Genomic DNA, 25083 nt, shown 5'->3' on the forward strand with positions numbered 1-25083 from the left:
CCAAGCACACACTAAGAAATTACACTAAAATATATTTTAATATTATAAAATATAAAACAATAATTATACAAACCAAAAAGCAATTAAAATAACCATTTTAAAGGAAAAAGTGATTTGGTGTTATGAATAGTGGCCTCTATATATAGAGGCCATATTTCTTCCCATAAAAATAAAGACCACTTTTAGTGGTTGATTGGAGTATTTTTGACCTCTATAACACAAAAATAGAGGTCCATTGGAGATGCTCTAAGACTCGAGGTTATACAGTGGAAAAAATAAAAAGTAGGGGGAAGCTTATCCGTATCTTGGAACACATTACCGAGGGTGTAGGAAGCCGGGTGTGGGAGCCGAGTAAGGGGACGCTTCCCCCGCCCCGCCTCCTCTCTTTTGCTGTGATTGTGCCATTTTTTTCTTTTTCTTTTAATGGTCGGAAATAGAATATATATATATATATATATATATATATATATATATATATATATATATATATATATATATATATATAAACTATGTAATAACCCGTGGAAATTACGGTTAACAAAGAAAAACAAAATTAATAATTAAAAAAATATAATCATTAATCAATGATTTGCAAAAATTTATTAATTTACAAAGTTAAAGTGATAATAGTCTTCCCGATTTTTTAACTAGAGAATTCCTAAATGAGTTATCACCAGCTAAGACAGTTATCACATGATATTACTAATATAAAAAATTTAATTAATAAGGCAGATGTTGAACTGGCCAACTTAGCAAACGAACCATATTCCAGTAAGACAGGAATTAATTTAAGATTGATAGGATTAAGGATCCAACTCAAGAATCTTGAAAACAAACTCATATTACTCTTAAATTAACATTTCCATTTGCAGGATGAATCCCAATCGCGGAAGAGGCCATCCTTCATATAGAGGTGGTTATCATAGAGGTCGGGGAAATCCTACGGCTTCAAGCAGTTCTTATAGAACTGGAAATTCATCACAAACAAATGATCAATCTCTTCCAGTTCCTGGAAGCCCATTATATGAGGAGTTTAAAGCATTTTTGGAATCAAAAAGGGAAAATACTCCCACTCTCGCTCAAATGATCACAGATGGTGAAACCATCAACGATAATTTTGAATATAAGGAATCACCTCATAGAGATAATATTATTATTTTGGAACATAAAGATATAATGCTTTATTTTGAGAATAATGACGATCCATGGTTTTTAATGACCAGATACTTGGATACAGCGACATACGTTGGATATTCTTACAAACAAAGATTATATTATGAAAATATTTTGAAAATAACCGGATCAGTTGAATTTTCTCATTTTACATCCGGAGGTAATACCAGTGTTTACAATTTTAGTAAAGCCATTATCAAAAAGATCATATCACCTGAGGAATGGGGTTTAAGTACCCTCAAGGAAAAAGAATTTTTAATCCCTCCTTCAAAAATACCAATGAAATTTACATATTGGGATTATATTGAAAGCTTTCATAAAGCCTTTTTATATGAAAATCCTCAGAAAAAGCATACTTGGTTTTTTAAAGTATGTGAAAAGGTTTATAATCAAAACAGAGATATACCAAATTGGTTTACTAATTGGTGGATCTCATACGGCCCGAGTATAGATATCCTCCCTGAGGAACCATTCAGGAAATTATATGGGGAATGGTTACTTGTCTCTCCAAGATACCGAGACCAAGTTATACCCTTGAAATCAGAAGGATTGGAAGTAATATCTTCTATGCATTTTTTCATGGAATTTTCTATTCCTTGGATCTGGAAATGGTCCCCATATGTGGATTATACTCCCTCTAAATTTCATTCCCTACAAAGGTCATACTTTACCAAATTTTGGCCTAAAATGCTTCACAAGAATCCAGAAACAAAAACCCTTAATGCTCAGGAAACAATTGATCATATCAATCAACAAATTAAGAAATACCAAGACCAAAAACTCTTTCCGGAAATAGCCTCCTCAACAGAAGTGACCCCCTCAACTCCTCAAAAAGTTAATTTAACTAAAGAGGAAATGATCAAGTCATTCAGATTATATTGTTCTGAATTAAAAGAAAATCTTAAAAGATTTTCAAAACATGATACAGATGAAGGTTCAAATGAAGATATTCAAGACAATATGTCAGTTGATAACCAAAGCCAAGGCCAATCACCATGCTTAGCAGGGGAATCCCAGCCAGATGATGAAGAAGTTCCAGATGGAGAACTCCCAATTGATTGTATAATTGACATGATTGAGGAGTCAATCACGCAAAGAAAGAATCTTTCAAAAAACAAAAAGACATCACCACAATAGACTATAGGTGACAGGTGGATGGACCAAAATAAAAGAAGAATATATTCTTCAAGAATTATTGAAGACAGAGGAAAATACTCGTCAGACATTATTAAAGCCAGAAGAATCAAACAAAAAGTCATTTCTACTTTTCTTAAAGTTGTCTGCCAATGCTAAATGTAATAATTCAGGTTTTGTTTGTTTTTGAGTCCTCCTGATCTATTTAAGGAGCCTCTACCTTATGTTTTAGTAAGGCTGAAAGCCAATTTCCTCTTTCTCTCTTGTAATCCCTCCTCTGTAAAAAATATTTCTGCAATAAAAGTCTGAATTATATTTGGAGAAGCAAAGTTTTATTACGGTACATCAATTTTGGATTCGCCTTTCTGGTCAGTTTACTTTCTTAAACTTAATTTTATTTTCAAGCCTAATGCAAGGCTGACTTGATAATATCACATAGTATTATCATGGAAGCAGTATCATGATCGGCAAATCATAAAAAAAAAAAAAAAAAAAAAAAAAAGAGTCTGGAACGGAAAAAGGCAAAGTCGTGTTTTAGCCCGCTTTTGTGGCCATAAGTGCCGTTTTAGGGCATTTTACTCATTGACTCGCCTATCTCACCCAACTCTTTTTTGCTTTTTATTTTTCAAAATTTTAAAGATTTGAATAAGATCCTGCCTCTTTATGATTAGTTCAAATTGATATGTAAATTGGCTTGAATATCCCAACGATTTTATTTATGTGTAGATATTTGATAAATAACAACCAACTTTGTAAAGTTAATTTATAATAGCAACTAACTTTATAGAACTAATTTATGCTACTTGTTCCATTATTTTTGTCATTTTTTGGAGAGTTGGCTCTTTATAATAAAGAATTTTACGCTAAAAACAACCAACATTGTAAAGTTAATATATAGAGGGTGTTTGGCATTCCTTTTCAACCAACTTTTTATCTTTTAACTTTTTTAAAAAGTATAAAAAAAAAGAAACTCAAAAGTTGTTTGGGAAAGTGAAAAGATCTTTTTAAAACAACTTTTAGAAATGACGAAAAAGTTCGTTGGACAAAAGACGAGAATTCATATACTTTTGAGACATTTTAACCTGAAAAAAGTTAAATTACAATAATGCCCTCACAACTACCCTAATCAATACACACCCCCTTTTACGTATATGTTCTCGTTTTTTTCTTCTCATTCACTATCAGATACACCATTTTTCCTCCCGTCGACGATCCTCCTCCAGCCAACCACCGTTGCTGGCTTGCCTACCTCCTTCTCCATTCAGGTAAGCTTCAGCTCCGATTTACTTTATTTGTTCCGAGATTTTCGATCTGTTCATCTTTTCCCCCCAAATGTATGATTTGGTTATCCCTATTTCCTTCTGTAATGCACCTTATCAGTACTTATGCACCTCAAATCGATAAAATTGATTGTACATGTGTTGTGTGTGTTTGTTAACCTATACTGATTCCCCTAAATCGATATGTAGCTGTGTTGTGGGTTTTTGTTAACAGGCCCTTATAAAATGAATTTTTGTTTCCATTTTTTCCATTTTGATGAAGTAGAATTCATGAAAGATTGATTAGAAATTTGTGAAATTGGTGAAATCAGTTAGAAATGTTAATGAAATTGATGAAATTAGAGAAATTGCATATAACGGTTACATTTTTTTTGGTTTACAGTCTCTTATGTCTGTGAATTGGTGTTACTTTGGTTTGATGTTAGGTTGATATTTATGTTGTATAAATGTTGATACTATGTAATTCACTGATAATGGACGAAAACCACACTAATGTTGTTGATTGTGAAACATCTTTAAAAATGAAAAAACCAAAATTCATATGGGATAATTGTACCTTCATGGTGTTGTCGATTCGTGCTTGATTGAACTAAGAAAATGCCATAGACCTGGTACTCACTTTGATAAGGTTAGGTGGGAGAATTTACAAAAACACATGAAGCATAAAACAGGCTACAGTCTTGAAAAAAAAACAACTAACAAACAAATGGGAGAACATGAAAAAAAATAGTGGAAGCTTTATGACCGCTTAATGAGGCTTGAAATCAGACTCAGTGGGACGAGAAGCCTAATAGAGGCATCACATGAGTCATGGGAGGAGAAAATAAAGGTATGACTTACAATTCTTTTTTTTATTTAAAGTTATGACTTACATTTCTTTTTGATATACATTATCTTTTTTTCTTGCAGGCGAATAAAGAATATGCCAAATTTAGGAACACAGATTTGAGCATATTTGATGAGAAATATGCTCTTTTGTTTCGGGATTCCATTGCCATTGGAGATCAAACTATGACTCCGTTACAATTTCAAAACAATAGCAATCTGAACGAAAAAAATATGGAAGGCAAAGGAAATAGTGATGAAATCAATTTAGATGATAATGAGCCTCTTTTTCCTAGTTTCCATGAAAGTAGTTCAACTAAAAGGAAGAAGAAAAAGTCATTTTCCAACAATCGTTCAACCAAGCGTAAAATATGCCATATAGTCAAAAAGCACACAAACGTTTCCACAAAATAATCATTCCACAACAATAGCAGATTGGATGGCCATTGTCATCAAGTTTCCCAATTTTCGTGAAGGGACCAAAGAATTTTCACAAGCATTGGCTGTCTTCACCAAAAAGCAAAATCATGACGCTTTTATGTTTCCAACCATTGATGAAGCCAAGATTGACTTCCTTAAGTTTATTATGAAATAATGATTTGTCATTTGAAATCATGTCTTATCGTTTTATGTGTTATTCTTTGACATTATGTGGTATCTTTTCACATTATGTGTTTTCCTTTGACATTTGACATTATGTATTCGACATTTTATAATATGCATTATTGTTCGTCGTTATGTAATCAACATTTTTTATTATGTTTTATTGTTTGACATCTTTATATTTGTATTATGTAGGATGGACACACAGATCCATACAAAGGCGCTAATATTCATTATCATATAACGGATTTTCGACGTGGACACACAACTGCTATACGTAAACCTCGTGGACCAAATATCTATGAACGAACTTTTGGAGTGTGGAAAGCTAGGTGGACGTTATTAAGAGACATGCATGTTAATTACAAGCAAAAGAACCAAGTGAGAATTGTGATAGCATCAATGACGATCCATAACTATATTAGAAAGGTTGGTAGGTTTAATGAATCATACAATAGGGCATAATAAGAATCCTACAAGCCCACATGAGATGGTAGTAGTAGTGAAGTTTACGAAGAAGGCCCAGGTACATGTCGCACGAGTGATGACAATTCGTATATGGCAACGATACGAGATATTATTGCAGAAGATTTAATCACATTGCGGACATGAATGTAATATGGCACTATTAATGATCTTCTTTATGAATTATTTACAATTTGTATTTCGCTTTTGTATAAACATAATTTAAATATTATCATGGTCTAATAAAAAAGTTAGAAATATTTTAAAAGAAATTTATATTATATAGTTTCTAAAAAAATGTTTACAAATTTAGAAATTATGTGTAAAAAATTGTTATTGTATAAAATAGTGTAAAGTAGTAAATCATTGAAAATATGTAAGCATGTCGTTTTTAGTCATTTTACAGATAAAAGTGAAGCCAAACACTTTTTTAAAACAACTTTTGGTTTTTGCTCCTTAAAAGTTTACATTTTAAAAAACTACTTTTGGAAAAAATCCTTTTACAAAATAGACTTTTAATGTTAAAAAGGAATCCAAACACCCATAGTATCTTCCTATTAGTTGTTATTTTATACTTAATATTAATTAAGTGTTTAGATAAGTTTAGCACTTCACTTCTTTTTCTTTTTTAATAATTGGAACATTCTAAGTTTTATTATTATGCACCTAACCTTGATCTTGTGTTTCCCTCTCACCAAGTTTTGATTTTTTTATTTTCTATTTTTTAAGAATTTTAAAATGGTATTAAAAAAATTGTACAAATTTGAAACTAAGCATATTACGATTAGAAATGAATCATATGGTTGGTCATATCAACTCTTAGTATGCTTTACTTTCATGTTCAAAATTGTGAGTACCCTTGGCTTTTAAAGTGGCAAGAAAAATACTCTAAGTAAATAAGGCACAAAAGGAGCTTCGCACTACCTTTATTCCATACAAATATATACAGTTGACTCTTGCGAAGTCAAATACCTGATTTATCAACTTCGACACGCTACAAATTATTTATCCAATTTAAAAAAATTACAAACATTTTTTTTTAATTTCAAACTCGTGCTAAACATGTGCGAATTTCAAATTGGCTACACAACATCCATACGTACAATCAAGAAATGGGATTGAGTAGAAGTGTAACATGAAGTGAATGTTGAATCCGAGTGGCAATCACGGGAAGTTGACACATTGACTTCATGATCACGTAACAGTAAGTACCTTCTATATGTAGCATCAATTCTAATAAATACTTACCAGATAGCTGATAAATATATGCATTTGTATGTTTCAGTATTTATTATTTCCTAATATATATCCATATGTTTGATCTCATCTATGCCACATAACTCTCTTGCTTAGGTATTCTTCATCATAAAAGATTTCCGATCAAATCATCTAATTTGAAAAACTAGTGTAATCGGCCTATTACTTGGTTATAGAAATTTCGAAAACACCCTGACCATCTAAAGATAACACTAAGCGGTTAGGTATCCTTTTTCCCACTAGTGCATACAAGAGATGCGCGAGTGTTCTTCAAAACGAATTGCATAGATTTGAGGTTTGTAAGGGGTCTTTTAAGTTTTATAATTCTAGTTTTAAAAACATATGATATCATGGTTATTACATGCATATAATGAACCATTATACCAATTTTCAAAAGAAAATCGATTTTAAAGGTTCTATATAAAAAGTTAGTTTTTATATAATTTGACGCGATTCAATTTTAATAACCGGTATTAAGTTTGAGTGCATTTGAACCTTTCATATCTTTAATAAAAACTTCCTTTTATTACTTATATATTTGGAGTTTGTATAAGTTACAAAAATCACAATTTTGAAACTTATATTTGAGTAATTTAAAATTTGACGTTATTAACATTTTTATAAAACTAGATTTTATTTTAAAACAATAATTTATCCTATGTTCACATTATAAATTTCGAAAACCAAACTTCATGTGATGTTTATTTTGTTCAAAATTATTTTAGCATGTGAAAAACTAATTTATCAACCACACATAATAATTGTATAAAATAAACAACACAAACATGCATAAAAATATATGTGCATAAACATAACCAACTAATGACATTTTTGTGAACCAACACAAAAATGCCAAGTCCATTCCTAAATGCACATTTTAAGGGACCAAAAAATCTTCTTGTGATGTTGTTGTAGACGCTCCCACTTGAGAAAACACATTTTTCTTGCGAAAGATTAGAAACGCTTTTTGAAAGCAATATTTTAGCAACTGTCGCTAAAAGTCCAACATCCCTTAAGAAACATAATTACTGACACTTTTCAGAAACTGTCACTAACTTTCAGCATGCTTTTAAAATCGAAAATTGATATTTCGCCTTCAAAAAATGGCTCCAACTTCATTTATTGTTACATTTTTGTACAAATAAATTATTTCTAACAACTAATGTATTATTTACAAAAATAAATTAAAAAAACTAATCTATTTAATTTATTACATACCATATGAATAAATAAATTATTACAACAATTTTTATAATAAAACAACAAAGACAACAACACAACAAACAAAATGGTCATTAGCTAGTTTATGCACATCATACATATCAACATACACATTAAGCAGCCTTTGTTTTTCTAAGACAACTTTAAATAACAAAGATGCATGAAACTTTTGTCACATAAAAAATAACAATTATAAAGTTGTTATAGAAAATATGTATTAACTTGTTTTTATACAAAATCTAGTTATACATATTCTCTAAAAATTAAGATTTCCAAAAATCAAAAAATCTAACCAAACTTGCACGGTGGCTCAGATATCAATTGTTGAGAAAAAAACTAGTTTCAAAACAAGATTTTAGGCAACGGAAGACTTGATATTTTGAACAACATAAAAGAAGTTTAACCCACCAAGGATCATCTTGCAAGTTGTAGAAAGATTAGACACCAACCAAAGAAGAAGATGAAGAAATAACAACCTTTGTAGATCTTTGGGTTCTCTTGGGAGGCTCGGAAGTTGATGAAGAATGATGAACTTTAGAGACACCAACAATGAATCAAATTGATGTAGATTCTAGTCTAAAACTCTTAACTCTTAAGCTTGAAGTTCATAACCAATATGAACTTCAAGAGAGCATAAAAAAAGCAAGTAATCTTCTAAAGAATGTATAAATGGAGAGAGTAACACATACTACATGCATGACAAGTAATCTTTTAAAGAATGTACAAATGGAGAGAGTATCACACACTACATGCAATTTACGGTTTTGTATCACCAAAGAAGAACCAAAATGAAAGCCTTTGATGCTAGTATTCAAAGTAAGAACAAAGTCCATAAGTCTTTAATCATTTAGCACTTTATCACTTTAGACAAACATGTCCACCATACTTGTAAGACTAGCCATTCTTTTCATTAAGATTATCAAAAAACCATACTCTTCCTTTTGACTCGTATTTTTGAAATTAATAAGGCAAAAAGAAGACAAAGCATTTATACTTTATAAACCAAGTTTATAAAATATAAACTTTAACTTTTTGGTAAAAGACATAAAGAATTTATCTAGTGCAAAATGGTGTGCATGACTTATTAATTCATACCATATGAATTATGTAATATTACTTGCTAATGAAAATTATTATTTCCAAGAAATAGATAATTTCCAATTTAATTATAAGAGTTTATTGAATATTTATTAAAATCAATTTCTAATAAATAATCAGTTTTATCAAGTTATTGTTAGTGTGACCCATTTGTATCATATGTTAATTAACAATATCACTTTAATATGATTCTTAAGCATACAAGATCTTTCAATCTCCCACTTGCGCAAGATTAATATTAAACTGATATAGATAGTGGTGAACATCTAGCAACATTTCACTGCCGCAATCAATATACAACTTTGTTCCATTCTACCAACTCCCAATTCCCAAAAAGCTCCAAGCTACAATTGGTGTATAAGGTAAGTTTATCGGTTATCCCTTTGTCATAGACATCGTGTTGAACATGAGATACGGATTGCCATCAATCTCATTTTGTGTTCAACTTTTGGTAAGGCGCCTTAGTTGTCTAACTCTCAAAATATAATAGGAACAAATCCCATCTTGACTACATAAGCCTTTTGCATACTTCATACCATACCTGGAAATGGCTTTTATAACTGCACGATTAAGGACCAAAGTTTGACCATATCTAAGCACATTACTCACTACACGTAAGTCCAACTATGTATCTCAGGTGTTAAGGATACAAAGATAGTACCTTTTAATCAAGTATAATTCATGATAATGATCCATGAGATGATCTTGATGTGGTCAGTTCAATATCATTTCTCTGACAAGTACCTATGAAACTTCGTTACAACCCATTGCCAACCTTCATCCGGTGAAAGTCAACCAATCTAATTCATATTAGTCTTACTTCATAATTGCTCTCACAATTATAACTGACTATGAACTTTTAGAATAATAAGATTATTCATGGATTAAACATGATAATATAGAACACAACAAGTATTGATGTTATGATCATATCCCAGTATATCAAAACATTTAATAATAGTTGTCACACTGTTCTAATATCCAAATTCTAAATCCAAATCAAAATCCCGTCTCTAGAATAATAAAGTCTTATAGTTGAAGTGTGACTATTCATATTTAGCACAGAAGAAAAGGATTTATTAATGGGTTCGACTAAACCTACTTTGTGTGAATTTTGTGAATACTATCATCGTTATATTTGACTTTATTCTAGCTATAGAAAAATATTATGGAGTATATGACTGGTGTTCTTTCATGACATAGAGTCTCTTAGCTCGATTAAGTATACTCTCGAAGTCACAAAGATTTCTATGTGATCCCTAAATGGCAGAAATCAACATAGTTTTTCAAAGAACTCATTAATCCAATAATATTGGATTTCAACTTATAAAGTAGTGTATTCTTATTTTGTAGTAGATTGTGTCATTTTGTTTTGCTTGGACCTCATTCCAACTAAAATTACTCTTCATCCCACAATGAAGTTATATTGCAATTATAATTTATAATTATCTATTATTTGCTTAGAAATTAGAATCTTATGTAGCTCTTTACATGAAGATTTTATTCTAAACTAATTATCTCATATACATTCTCTTGGTTCTTCTAAAGTACTTTTAGAATGTTCTTATAGTCATCCAGTGACTTAACCATGTATTTAACTAGCATATTATGATATGCTCATAGCATGATCATATATCAGGTTTTATGCATAATATGACATAAATGATGGATTCATTTGCAAAGAAAATCGAATATAAATCATTTCAGCTGGTTTACACCTATGAGCTAGGTTATTTTGAGGCTGGCTCAAACTTAGTGCCTTGTAACAATAACAAGGTTCCTCCAAAGGAATTTTGTATCATGATCTCTTTCAAGATATTGTCAATATATGCAAAGGGATATAAAACTTTTAACATTCATTTTATCCATCTCTATAGATTTTACATTCCAAAAATGTATCTTGTCCTTCCCAAGTCTTCCATTTTAGAACATATTGTGAGTCAATGTGAAAAGGCTATGTCTCACTCATACAAGATTAGGAATGTCACTATGCTCCCACTAGTTCATAGAAAACACACATGTTCTATTCACTTTGATATAAAAGCATACCTTGTGGTTTCATATTAAAATATCGTTTAGTAGATGTCTATTATGAAAAATGGTCTCTCTTGAAATCTATTTGCTATATCTCATATTGAGAATATGAACTTATAGTAAATAATATCCTTGTTGATCTAGGCATAGCTACTTGTGAAAAAGTTTTGATCAAATTCAATGTCATGAGTATGATAAGGACCATAGTCAATGACCTGAGTATGAGAAAATCATTTTATAACAACTCTTGCTTTAAATGTGTATGGTTATCCATGTAATGTATTCTTTCTAGAAGAATCACTTACTCCTTTTAGCCATGCAATAGGTAGGAATTTCAATCAAGACCATACTTGATTATCATACATGGATTACATCTCATTTTCATGACTCTAAGTCATCTATCAGATTCGAGATATGATATAGCATCTTGACATTTGATGGATTTGCCAGAAACCATCAATAAAATCTCAATAATGAGAGATTCCACATTTCTCAAGTCACAGATGATCTCTACCACTAATGTGAACAATATTTGTTTTTTAATAACTATTATTCAATTTTAACAATCCCTTTGTAACAACCAGTTATTTCGGGTCAATAAAAGTCAATGAAAGTCAATAAAAGTCAAATAAAAGTCAATTATTATAACAAAAATCAAATAGTTAAAAATTAATAATAAATTATACCCCACTTTAAGGGTTTTTGGTTTTGGGAATAAAATCCCATGGCTAGACCGAAATCCCATTAGGACCGAAATCCCTCCCTAGACCGAGAACCCTCTTAGCCGAGAACTCCACTTGGACCGAGAACCATGCGAGACCGAGAACCACATGGACCGAAATCAAGATGATCTCGGTTGAGATTTTAGACCGAAATCAAGGGACTTCGGTGGGAGGATAAGCCGAGAACCCAAACCTTATCCGATGGCACACCTTCCAAAGGGATAAATTACATATTTCAATGCATCTATCACATCAATTTTCCTCCATATATAAATAGTAGGCCGAAAACACCATTCATAAATCCTCATTTTACGTCTAAACTCACACCATTTTTGCTCTCAAAAGTTCATAAGAACTTCTTCCAATCTTCAAGCCATCTTCATACAATCTTCAAATATTAATATGCTTGCCTAGCAACCTCATCAAACTTTCCCAGGAAACTCCTTCAAACCTTGTAAGTAACCTTACACAAACTAGTATTATTTAACACTTAATTTGTTATTTTATCTAATTTGCACATGTATTATGTGTTTAAAACAAATTAGGATACGACTAGTTTCGCTTGTTCTAACCTAAAGAACATTCCTATCATTTCGTAAGCCAACCAAGAACACACCCGAGGTGAGTTCATACCCCTACAGTTTTTACGATTTTTCCATGTTTTTAGGGTATAATTATATAAACGAAACATTTATATAAACTATAATAGGTATAGTTTATGGAACATACACACTATTTTACCCTGTTGAGGGCACAAAAAATAATTATTTAAAAGAATAATTATTTTTCACACTATGTAAACACGATGAAGAGGTAATACATTCAAATATTACAAGAAAAAAGGAGTTCACTACACTATATGTAAACCGTTAATATAGGTTTCTGAGACACGTCTTCAAGTACTTACCTAAGTACCAACAAAAGTCCTGTTTTTATAACTAGAGTCTCCTGGAGGAAGAACATGACAATTATGTATAGATCTATACGGGACTAACAATCCCGCACCTAAACTGTTAGATACAGTTAGACCGACAGGTCTGAGGTGACAAATGTCGTACGATTACGACACCTGAAGAACGTCGTAATAGGCCATCAGTAATTAAGTATGGTTATAATAACTCACAATTGGGTATTAACAATACGTTTGGTTTACATACATACCTTCGAATGGTTTTATTTAGATAAAACTACGCTATACTACTATCTATACAATACCGTTTACATTTTTGGTAACATGTATTTAAATAATTACATTCAGATAACTCTACACTACGCTATATTACAGTACAAAATGGCAGTTCCAAGTACATACGTTAAAAGGATTTACACAGATACAATTACAGAATCATTATTTTCCAGTACAATACAGTTTATATCTTTGGAAACATACATTCAAATGACTTTATATATGTATAAAACTACATATTACTATTTTAAGTATGGAAAATACTTGTACATTTCGGTCTTGGAACATTGAACACTATATTACATATAAAAGAAAATATTAGATTTTCTGGAAGAACATACTATCATTTTCAAGGAACAAAGACACATATTTCTCATACAAAATGCTTATGAACTCACCAACTTAATTATTGACTCTCTTTTCAAAACCACTTGTATTCTTAGGAAATCAGTAGACAGGTACCCACTCAGGTTTTGTGAAGATGAAGCTTAGTGTTGTTACATATTATATTTTTGCTATATGTTTTTGGAGTCAAACAAACAATGATTCGAAGTCAATGTAAGTATTAAATTATCAATACAATGCTTGTAATGCTTTGATCTCAGTTATGCAATTGTTATGATACTGTACATGACGTCATCCACCCCCAGACGTTTCCACCATTTATTTGGTTCGAGGGTGTGACAGATTGGTATCAGAGCATTGTTTATAGTGAACTAAGTATATCAAAGCATATAAGATATACAACTATAAATACACTGGGGCTAAAACGCTCTGACTAAAAGTATACTTTTAAAAATATAAAGTATTTTTATAAAAGTATACGTACATGCATACATACCGGAAATAGTATCACAACAAGAACCATATAAAAGTATTTAGATAAGTTGGACGCTGCGGTTGAGCCTAAATAGTTATGTAATCATATCTTGGATAAATATAATCTGATCAACTATATTTATGCGAGATATGACTAACATGTGTTTGGGAATGATCATGGTGAACAACGAGTCCTAAACTTACCAACCCTATGTACCAAGATAACGTTAAGAATCAAACACTAATTTTAAAATACTATAGGAGTATTTTATAACACTATATAACTATACAACTAGACCATTCATGTGTCTTTTTACTGCTATTCTTGCGCAGTCGACATTACTGAATAGTTAAGACACTCTGTTTTGATAATGCTCGATTCATAGCCATTATCAAAGACTTATCATTATTCCACTCTTAAACCTTATGGCAGAAAGACGTCACCACGTAAATCAATCAGGCGTGTCAACAACACATCACTAACTCCACCACCGCCACCACCTCCACAGATGGACACTGCAGTTTTCCAAGCTGCAGTAACAGCAGCTGTGGCAGCCGTCATGGTGCAAATCAGCACGAACGGTACCAGTGGGTCAGGAGGCGGTACCAATAATACTAGCCAAGGAGATAGCCAGGGACACCCGAGGGAATGTTCCTACAAAGACTTCATGAATGGAAAACCCAAGTCTTTTGATGGCACCAGAGGTGTCATTGCTTTAACAAGTTGGTTCGAGAAAACAGAATCGGTGTTCGAAATCTATGCGTCCCCAGAGGGAAGCAAAGTCAAATTCGTAGCATGCAAATTCATAGATAGAGCCCTCTCATGGTGGAACGGTTATGTCAAATCGTTGACTCTCCCAGTAGCCAACGCCATGAGCTGGGAAGACTTGAAAAGTGTGATGCTAGCAGAATATTGCCCGAGGGGTGAAATACAGAACTAGAGGAAGAGCTCTGGAACCTGATGATGAAGGACTCTGACATTGCAGCCTACACTGCCAGATTTAGCGATCTAGCAATACTATGTCCCGGGATGGTCACCCCGGAGAGTAAAAATGTGGAGCGATACATCTGGGGACTATCTCCCCAGATTCAAGGAAACGTGATATCTGCAAACCCACTTACTTTTGATAGTGCCAAGCGCCTGGCACAAACACTTGTGGATCATGGAGTCCGCCAGGGCTTCATGACAGCCATTCCCGAACAACACAAAGAAAGTGGCAACAAAAAGAAGTTTTGGAATAAAAGGAAGGGCCAGTCGTCACAAGGGCCCACAAAGAAGCAACAAATTGTGGCAGTTCACGCTGCTACTGTTCCTGCCACTCTAGCACCCGCCAAACAATATGTTGGAACTCTTCCAAAGTGTAAACAGTGTAACTTCCATCACACCGGGGCGTGGCAAGAAATGCATTGTAAAAATTGCAACAGGAAGGGCACACAGCCCGTTTCTGTAGGACGCCGACCCAACAAACCACCCAAACTACTAATACCGGAGTCAGCCAGGCTTGCTATGGATGTGGTGAAACTGGACATTTCAAAAGGGATTGTCCAAAAGCAAGGGATGACGGAGGTGTGGGCAGAGTTCTAACAATAGGGCATGAGGAGTCCGTGAGTGATGCTACCGTAGGTACCGGTACGTTCCTCCTCAACCATTCATATGCATGCATACTTTTCGATAGTGGTGCAGAGAAAAGTTTCGTGAGCCATAAATTTAAACACTTACTTAAACAAAATCCCCAATCACTAAAAGACACATTCACCATAGCAATGGCAAACGGAAAGGCAGAGAGCACTAACGATATATACATAGGATGTACCCTCACTCTAAACAACTATTCCTTCCAAATCGACCTAATGTCGGTCATAGTAAAAAGTTTCGACATCATCATTGGCATGGATTGGTTAAGTCCTCACCATGCCGATATCATGTGTTATGAAAATGCCATTCGCCTTAATATGCCAAGTAACGAAATCCTCATCATTTATGGTGACAAACCTGGCACAAATCTTCAAATCATTTCCTGCGTCAAGGCTCAAAATTATCTTTGCAAAGAATACTACGCCTTTCTAGCTCACGTGTGGATAAGAAACAATAGGTAAAAGAAATCAAGGATATTCCCGAAGTTTGTAACTTCCCCGACATATTTCCCGAAGATCTCCGAGGAGTACCACCCGAACGCCAAGTCGAGTTTAGAATCGACTTGATTCTCGGAGCTACCCCCGTAGCCAAATCCCCACACCGTTTAGCACCGGCAGAAATGCAGGAATTGTCCGGTCAACTGAACAAACTGCTAAGCAAAGGATTCATCAGACCAAGCTTCTCGCCTTGGGGAGCACCGGTCTTGTTCATGAAAAAGAAGGATGGATCGTTCCGCATGTGCATAGACTACCGGGAACTAAATAAACTCACCATCAAAAACCGATACCCTTTACCTCGAATCGATGACCTCTTCGATCAACTCCAAGGAGCAAGTTACCTCTCAAAAATAGACCTAAGATCAGGATACCATCAGTTGCGAGTCCAGGAGGAAGATATTGTCACACCCCCAAACCAGAACGGCGGAATCGTTCGAGGGCGGATGACTTCATGTAGTATCATAACAGTTGAGTAAATAGTAAAGAAAGCAAACATAACCATCATAAATATAATTTAAAAAGTTACATTGTTGATTATAATACATGTTTCAAAAGAAATTACATTATGATGATATAATAAGTTTGAAATTGACGCCTTAGCATCCCTTCCCCAAAAGCTGTTGTTTACCTGTATTACTGAATCCCTGAGAAATACAAGTAGTTTTGAAAAAGTGTCAACAATTAAGTTGGTGAGTTATAAGCGTTTTGGTATTAGAATTGTATGTCTTTCTGTATAAATAACCGAGTTTGTTTCTAGAAAATCCAATATTTTCCATAAATGTGTAGTAGTTTTAAAAGTCCCAAAACCGAAATGCATAAGTATTTTCCATACCTAAAATAGTGTAAGTAGATTTATATGTGGATATATAATCACTAAGGCGCTTAATAGCCCCGTAAATCAAATATTTTAATACTTCATGTGAGATTTAAAACCGTGCTAATGACCCAGACTGCCTGTAACAACGTTCTTCAGGCGTTGAAATGATATGACGTTTGTCACCCCAGACCTACCGGTCTAACTGTAGCTAACAGTTTAGGTACGGGATTGTCAGTCCCGTATAGATCTATACACAAGTATCACGCTCTCCCTACAAGAGATTATGGTTTATAATACAGGACTTGAAATGTGTATTTAAATGTACGGTGAAGTCAAATGTCTCACATAAGTTAGTATCAATAGATTTACGTATGAAAAGTCCATTTTTCTTGTAAATATAAGTATTTCCTCTTTATAGTGTGTATTGTATGTAAAGTATCATGAATATCTCGTAAACTATACCTATTATAGTTTTTCGAAAGTGTGTTCCATTAAAATGAAAACCTTGGTGTATTACCAACTTTGCATGTAAAGTATAACATTAGTATAATGTTGTTTTACGTGTTTAACATTTATACACAAAATGTAGATAAAACATTAGAGACCGTAAGTAAAGATTTGTATTTTTAACATAAGTTTTTCTTGTTTTGCACTTGTATTTCTCCCCCTAAAATATAGAAAAGATGTGAAATATAGGAGTATAAACTCACCTGGTAGTAGTGACGATTTGATGAAAACGAAACTTTGCTCGGGCAACACTTCGATCGGAAAGTGGTAAATTTCTTGGAAATCTCGGGGCTTCGAACTTCCGTCAGAGCTTGGATATGAAACCGGGATGTCGGGGTAGTCTCGAGAGGGTAGAAGTATGAAATTTGGGAGAGAAAGTAGTGAACTAGCAACTTAAACCCGGAAGCCTCGCACCCTTTATATAGGGCTGGGATGAACGTCAAACGCGGGGCGTTCCTGCGAGGAACGCGGGGCGCTCCCTCGTATGCAGCGCGTTCGGAGCCTTCGTGCGTCATTGCATACGAACTTCAGACTCGATGGGTGATGGGACTGGCTCTAGGGTACGAACGCGGGGCGTTCCCTAGGAACGCAGGGCGTTCCCTTCGGACCAGCCTCGAAGTTTGTGCCCTAATCTTTGAAATTCCGTAACTTTCGCGTACGAGCTCCGTTTTCGACGTTCTTTATATGCACGCGAAGGTGAGAATATACTCTACAACTCTCGTGAAGACTTCGTTGGCTAATTTTGACTTTATTTTTAATATTATATTTTTAATAGGCCGGGACTGGAAAAGTCCGTTAAAAATTCATAACTCTTTCATCCGACGCCCGTTTTCGTCTGTCTTTTCACCGTTGTACTACTATCTTCGAGATCTTCAATTTTCGTTTAGGTTGTGTCGGTTAAATATTGCTCGGTCTTTATTTCGAGTTTTTAGACGTCTACTGCTAATCCGAAACTTAGAAAAATCATAACTTCCTTATACGAAGTCAGATTTGGACGTTCTTTTTATGTATGTTTACGGTTTAATGATATATACAACTTTTTTTTAGATCCCTTAGGCTAAAAAGTATTTTATTGGAATTTCGCATTTTATGCTTAACAGTGTTTCCCCGGTTTTGTTGCGGATTTTTCGATTGGTCATAACTTCTTCGTTATAACTCAGATTTTAGTGTTATTTATATTTCTGAAAACCTTGTTACGATATCTACCACTTGGTACATCCCAATTGAGATTTTTGAACATTTCATTTTTGACACTATTTTTATTATATCAAAAATAGATTACAATACTTGACTTAGGTCATTACATTGATTTAAAATACCGGGTTGTTACATCATCCCCCCGTTAGAGGGAATTTCATCCCGAAAGTTATTCTAAGATAAGTATTTATGGACTAGGGAAAAGATGCGGGTACTTTTGTTTCATCTGGTCTTCACGCTCCCAGGTGTATTCAAGTCCTCGCTTGGCATTCCAGCGGACCTTCACAATGGGTATGCGACTTTGTTTTGTTCTTTTAATTTCCCTATCCATGATTTCTACTGGCTCTTCTACGAAATGGAGACTCTCGTTGATTTCAATTTCGTCCAGAGGGACGACGAGGGTCTTATCGGACAAACACTTCTTTAAGTTTGACACATGAAAGGTAGGATGTACGTTATTGAGTTCCTGCGGTAATCGAAGCTTGTATGCTACCGGGCCGATCCTGGCAAGGATCTCGAATGGTCCGATATACCTTGGATTTAGTTTCCCACGTTTTCCAAAACGTATTAATCTCTTCCAGGGCGAGACCTTCAATAGTACCCGGTCCCCAACCTGAAATTCCAAGGGCTTCCGTCTTTTGTCCGCATAACTCTTTTGTCTGTCTCTTGAAGCTTTTAGTCGTTCCCGGATTTGGACAATCATCTCGGTTGTTTCTCTTACGATTTTCGGGCCTGTGAGAGTGCTGTCAGGTACTTGTCCTCTAGCTAGTTGTGTGTCACCCACTTCAACCCATCACAGAGGTGATCCGCACTTGCGGCCATAGAGGGCTTCGAATGGAGCAACCTTGATGCTAGTGTGATAGCTATTGTTGTACGAGAACTCGACTAGTGGTAAATGGGTATCCCATGCCTTACAAAAATCGATCACACAAGCTCTTAGCATATCTTCCAAAGTTTGAATGGTCCTCTCACTCTGACCGTCGGTTTGTGGATGGTAAGCGGTACTCATGTCTAGTCTCTTTTGGGTTTTGAGCATTCTAACACTCCTAAGTGTACATGCAACCCTAAATACCTTGGATCTATGTTTTCTCTATTATACATGCAAATATGAATATTCCAAGGTATTACCCTATCTAGCATACAATCTTTGATACTTGTGTAATAAAACAAGTTAGAAGACATACCTTTTTATGTAGCTTGATTCCTTGATGCTTAAGAGCCTAGTGCCCTAAGTGTGACACCTCAAATGGTTCACACAACATCATCAACACTTGGAATAACCATGAAAAGAAGACACTCATGCTCAAATCGGCTAGCCCTCCTCTATCTATCACTAGTGCCTATTTCTTGAGCTAAAGGGGTCCTTATATAGTGTGCACATTAGGGTTACACCATGTAACTCATGACTTTACCCATTCCTTATGCTCCATGGGTTTTAACCTCCACGGAGTATCCATGGATCACCACATGGGTTAAACCCAACATAAGGAATCATGGATCATAAGCCCACATATATAAGAATGAATGATTTACACAATCAATCCCCATATATTTAATTAGTCCCCTTTTGATCACTAAATTAAGTCCAAATTAATTCTTGATCAATACTAATTAAATAACATGATTTCATATTAATGTATTAGAACTTATAATATATTAATATGTCACAAATGTCCTCTTCTCATAAAACGATCTATCCAAATGTTCCGATGCCATGCAACCCAAATGGACCATGCCGGGTCGGGTCAAGTACATACCAAATATAGTTATGGACTTAGACACTAATCCAACAGTCTCCCACTTGGATAAGTCTAAAACTATTATTGAGTATGACTTCAAGAACCGACTGGCAATCGTAGCTCTTTAAGCCGCTGTCGAACTCTGACGTTGTAACTGAACTCTGATCTCGTCAATGACTCGTCCATTAGATAAGGGATCATATATTCCTCCATTATAGATATCATATGGACTGAGACATGGATTATAAATCATTCTCTCTATCCATTTATTGTTTCCCGATTTCCGATTTATGACGACTGACTAATTGAACAGATCAAATCAGTCCAGGCCCGACCGAGCACTTACATTTGTCATCACTAAATCATCGAGGGGCCCACAAATATCTCTTTTATCCTGAAGGTAAAAGGAATGGATAAACTTCGACTCATATGGCTTGTTCTACTACTTGTTGAATCATACACAAAAGCACGTTTTATAACATCGAGTTACCAATGCGTTTTCGCGCAATCAATGTACAACCAACTCATAGTAACAACTCATATCTCTAGGTTTAAAGAATATAAGATATTATCGTCTCATGATCACTCGTGATAAAATCCATGAAGTGATTCAAATGAGCGCGGGTTGAATCCAATACTCAGAACTTATGAGCACTCATGAGTGTTGTAGTACCTCTTTGATATGTCCAACATCTTAGACATCTACAAGCCAACTCATGACAGTCTTGATTCATATCTACTTCCAACATATGACCGACTGTGGATGGTTTGAATAACTTAGTCATTCAGGAAGAACGACCTAGTTATTCTGGAAGTCATAACATGCAACGTGAAACACAAGAATAACCGAATCCAATATGGTCTCAGAACTTATGAATATAAATAAAACACCTTTTATTTATCACCATATTGATTACCCATTATTCATTGTATATTGTTTCAACTATCAACGTTATACTTGAATTAAAACAATAGTTCTCCCATGCTCCAAGCATGTACACTATGTTTTTCTAAACACTAGTCATGCCATACACCAAGTATGCACACTATGTTTGTCTAAACATTAGTTATGCCATACATCAAGTATGCACACTAAGTTTGTCTATGATCTTTACTCTGTGACATAGATCGATTGAACATAATTCCAATGAATCTCATTTCACAATCCCAATTCCTTACCGCAAATGCAAGAATTCCAAATCCTGCCGTTTACCAAAATCTGTTAGATTATAAACTTATATGCATTGATCCTCTTGTAATGATTATGCACAAAGTCACAAAGACTTGTCAACAGACATTACAGCGTATTCCAATGGAGATCAACTCCATGGAAATATCCTTCTTGCATTAATTTTTTCTAATCTTACACGGATTGAATAATTTCCACCTGTGGAAACATTTCCATATTCCCATTTTGACTATCACTTCTGAACAAGAGTTGCCTCTTTTCAGAATATGTCAATATGGTCCTTCCAGAGATACTATACTTCCAACTGTCCCTGAGCAACCAATCTTTGGTAAACCTTAGATTGTCCTCGACAATTGCTTAATCATTTTAGTCGTATCCAATTCTAGACTTTTCCCTTCTTAATGCCTTGAGCATTTTGAAAATTTAGAACGGATGAATATTATAGCACATGCAATCGATCCTATATCCGATGCATATGGGATACGATTCATGATGTCTCACATAAAGACATGATACTAGACCAGTCCTTTTCTATAATATTTTTGTATCTATTTGCCAAGTTTTCATAATTCAGATTATGAAAAGGGATGCCATAATCATAATCGAATTTTAGAATGCAAATAATGGGCCTATATATAGAATTTCCTTATGTTGAGTCATTCCAAAACAAAATTCATATATACCCTTGACTAAAGATGATTAAAACCTCAATCTAAGCTTTTAGAATTGAAATGAAGTATAATTTCCTCTCCCTTAATTATAGCAAAACAACTTTTCAACCCCTGCAACTTCCGGAATTGAAACTTTTTGTTTTCTATAATTAACATTGCTAACTTGCAATACTTGTCATAATTATCATGCTCCCACTAACATGATGATTATTAGCATAATACTTATGCTCCCACTAGCTTTGACATGATCCAGAAATTAGCTGGACTTCTAGAAATCAATACTTTATTGACTTTCTTACCAAAGTTCAGATTTCTGATACGAGATTGCTTTGATACGACTTTATCTTAGATAGCTCACAGGTGTGTCTAAACAATTTCAGAACTATGAAAAGGGATGCCGTAATCATAGTCTCAATTGTTTAGACCTTTGCCATTTCTCACAAGTCCATGTTAGTGTGCCGGTTAACCACGCAAGCTCCACTAACGACTTTGAGAATGCAAATATCACAATTGCTATCTTACTTAAAATCTACTTGGTGGAAGTGTTTCCTCACCATCATTTTCATGAATCGGAGAGAAACCTTATGACCCTTAGATTTTATGGTGTATGTGTTCCTTTCCATGTGAATTTGTCAAAACCATAATCACAAGACAAGGATAATGACAAATCCAAACTCATATGAACTGAACTCAATCTTAATTTCTTGCCACCTGGCAGCACAAGGGCCTGCCATTGCTTCCAAGTTGTTATGCAATCAATTGAGAACTCTCAGAACTCATATGCAAAGCCAACTTTCACTGGAATTGGCATAGAAATAGGAATATGTCAACACGATAGGTTATAAACCTTAAGTCGTGTGCTAGTGATAGACGACAGGTTTTACTCTTGATTAGATCTTGAACCTTTTCAGGATCTTTAAGACTCCCACTGTCTTCTTGAAATATAATACTCACTTGTCAAATATTCAAGAGATAGTATAGATTCTTTATCAAGACAAACATTTTACACAATTGGCATAAGTTGGTCTTTGTTTTATCCAAAACATCACAACTTACCAATTTCAAATGTACAAGAGTAGGACACTTTTACTCTTACATTTGACAAGTGTTATAAACCTTTCTTTAAGATATGTCACTCATCTTACAGTCTTGGAGTATGACTCTAAGACTTGTTTTGGAACGAAGTATGACTCATCTTCTTGATTTAACCATTCCAACAATTCAAGATTCCTCTTCTTAGTCATAAGAATGCGCTAAGATGTCCTTAGAGGACTAATTGTGACATGATTTCTAAATCATTAAGATGATCACAAAACATGATACTAAAGTACTCTCCCATCTTTTCAGATTTGAGAAACTTTTATCCTTCTTCCTAATTTGATTCTTCTCATTCGTTCTGCCATACATCGAAAATTTTCCAATGTTTCAGAATTATACTTAAACTAGTAAGTATAACCATATTTACTAAACTTTAGTAAATCATGACGAATAGTCTTATCGATCTTTTGTGGTGGACATGATCAGTGCACCAGAATGTGTACTCGATCCCTTAGTCCTTCACTTGACTCACATATACATGTGAACAAGGAATTAATCTTAATTTTCCAAAGATGAAAATTCTCATTCATCATACTATACAACTTGCATGATTTCCAAGTTTCTATCCAACTGAAACCTTGGGTGATGAGAATCTTTCCTTATTTGGTAAATTATGACACTACCACAAACGAAAGAATCAAGTCCATTTTTCCAATATTGCTATCAATGGAATCATATAAACAACCATTTTTCACAAATGCCACTATAAGGATAAAATAAATATAAAAATAAAACCTTTTTATTTTATTTCAAAACTTTGTGGAAAAAAAACTTATCGTTTCAGTGCAAATGCATATGAAAAACTTGTTGTTATTTATTCCTAAGAAATTTACCATAACTCCTAAGCAACAGCTAAAAAATTCTGATCACCGAACCATGCGATCGAAATCCATCTTCGCGATCAGAATTAGCATATACTTCCTTTAAGTTTCTTCACTTTTGTTTGATTCTTAAAACAACAACATGTGACCCAGTCACATCATGTAATGAGAATCTCAAAATAGAAACTTAACAGAGTTAGATAGTGGACTTCACCTGAAGTAGAATCAAACATCTTGACTTGATCAACCCTATGATCCTTCAGGTAAATAGGCAGTTTTGTAACCAATGCCCCTTCCTTTGGCGATATAAACATATGGACTCTATGGAAATGGTACACGGAACTATCACAGACTTAGACTTTCTCTTTACCATTTGGTTAACCGAGTTGACTATGGCCGATCCCTTTCCATTGGGAAGAGAAAGTTTTTTCTGGATATCCAATGTTACCATTGTCAATGTCCATTTAAGGTTTGGGAAGTTGATCTTCTTAATCAAACTTGCTTTACTAGTCCTCCAAATAATTGCTGATTCAGCAGCACCAAGCAAATAGATAAGATCATTTAAGGGTCATGTCATAGTCTGTTTCATAGTAGTCCCAAAGGAACTCACCATGTGACTTAGAAAGTGATTGAACATCCAACTTTCTTAAGACTTTGACACCCAACTCTCTCGGCTTGTCAATATGTGACTTCATCTCCAAGATGCGATCACACATAGACCTTGCTTGCCAATAGGGCTTGAGTGACCTTGAACTTGTGGGTTAGGGAGAATAATTGGAGGAGGTGGAGGAAGTAAAGTTCCAAGAGATTTGGGAAGATCACAGATGTCTGAACTAGACATCTTTTGGGAGATATTCAAGAAAGTTGATTCAAGGTCCTTAATATAACACCCAATATGAAATATTAAGGCTAGAACCCAACAAAATATTTTATAACTTGGAAGAGGGATGCCGTAATCCAAGTTATAGAATATTTGAAGGTAGGTGAATGAAGATTCACCAATTTCCACCATGAAAAACGTAATAATTTATTAGGTTTTTATTGGATTTGAAACTCCTAGATCTTTTGAGATTCATTGAACTTTTCAATGGCAT

At 34.2% G+C, this 25083-nt stretch overlaps 1 long non-coding RNA gene across 1 annotated transcript; it reads right to left on the reverse strand.

Moving 5' to 3' along the window:
• Window positions 1-3359: 3359 nt before the first annotated feature.
• Window positions 3360-4253, reverse strand: LOC145168712 (uncharacterized). Its single transcript, XR_013742025.1, has 2 exons — window positions 4144-4253; window positions 3360-3668 (listed from the first exon to the last, which is right to left on the reverse strand). It is a non-coding gene; the product is annotated as an uncharacterized LOC145168712 (long non-coding RNA).
• Between the last annotated feature and the right edge of the window lie 20830 nt (window positions 4254-25083).

This window comes from Lactuca virosa, chromosome 4, assembly GCF_052849685.1.
Source record: "Lactuca virosa cultivar CGN04683 chromosome 4, Lactuca_virosa_CGN04683_v6, whole genome shotgun sequence".
Classification (NCBI taxonomy): domain Eukaryota; kingdom Viridiplantae; phylum Streptophyta; class Magnoliopsida; order Asterales; family Asteraceae; genus Lactuca; species Lactuca virosa.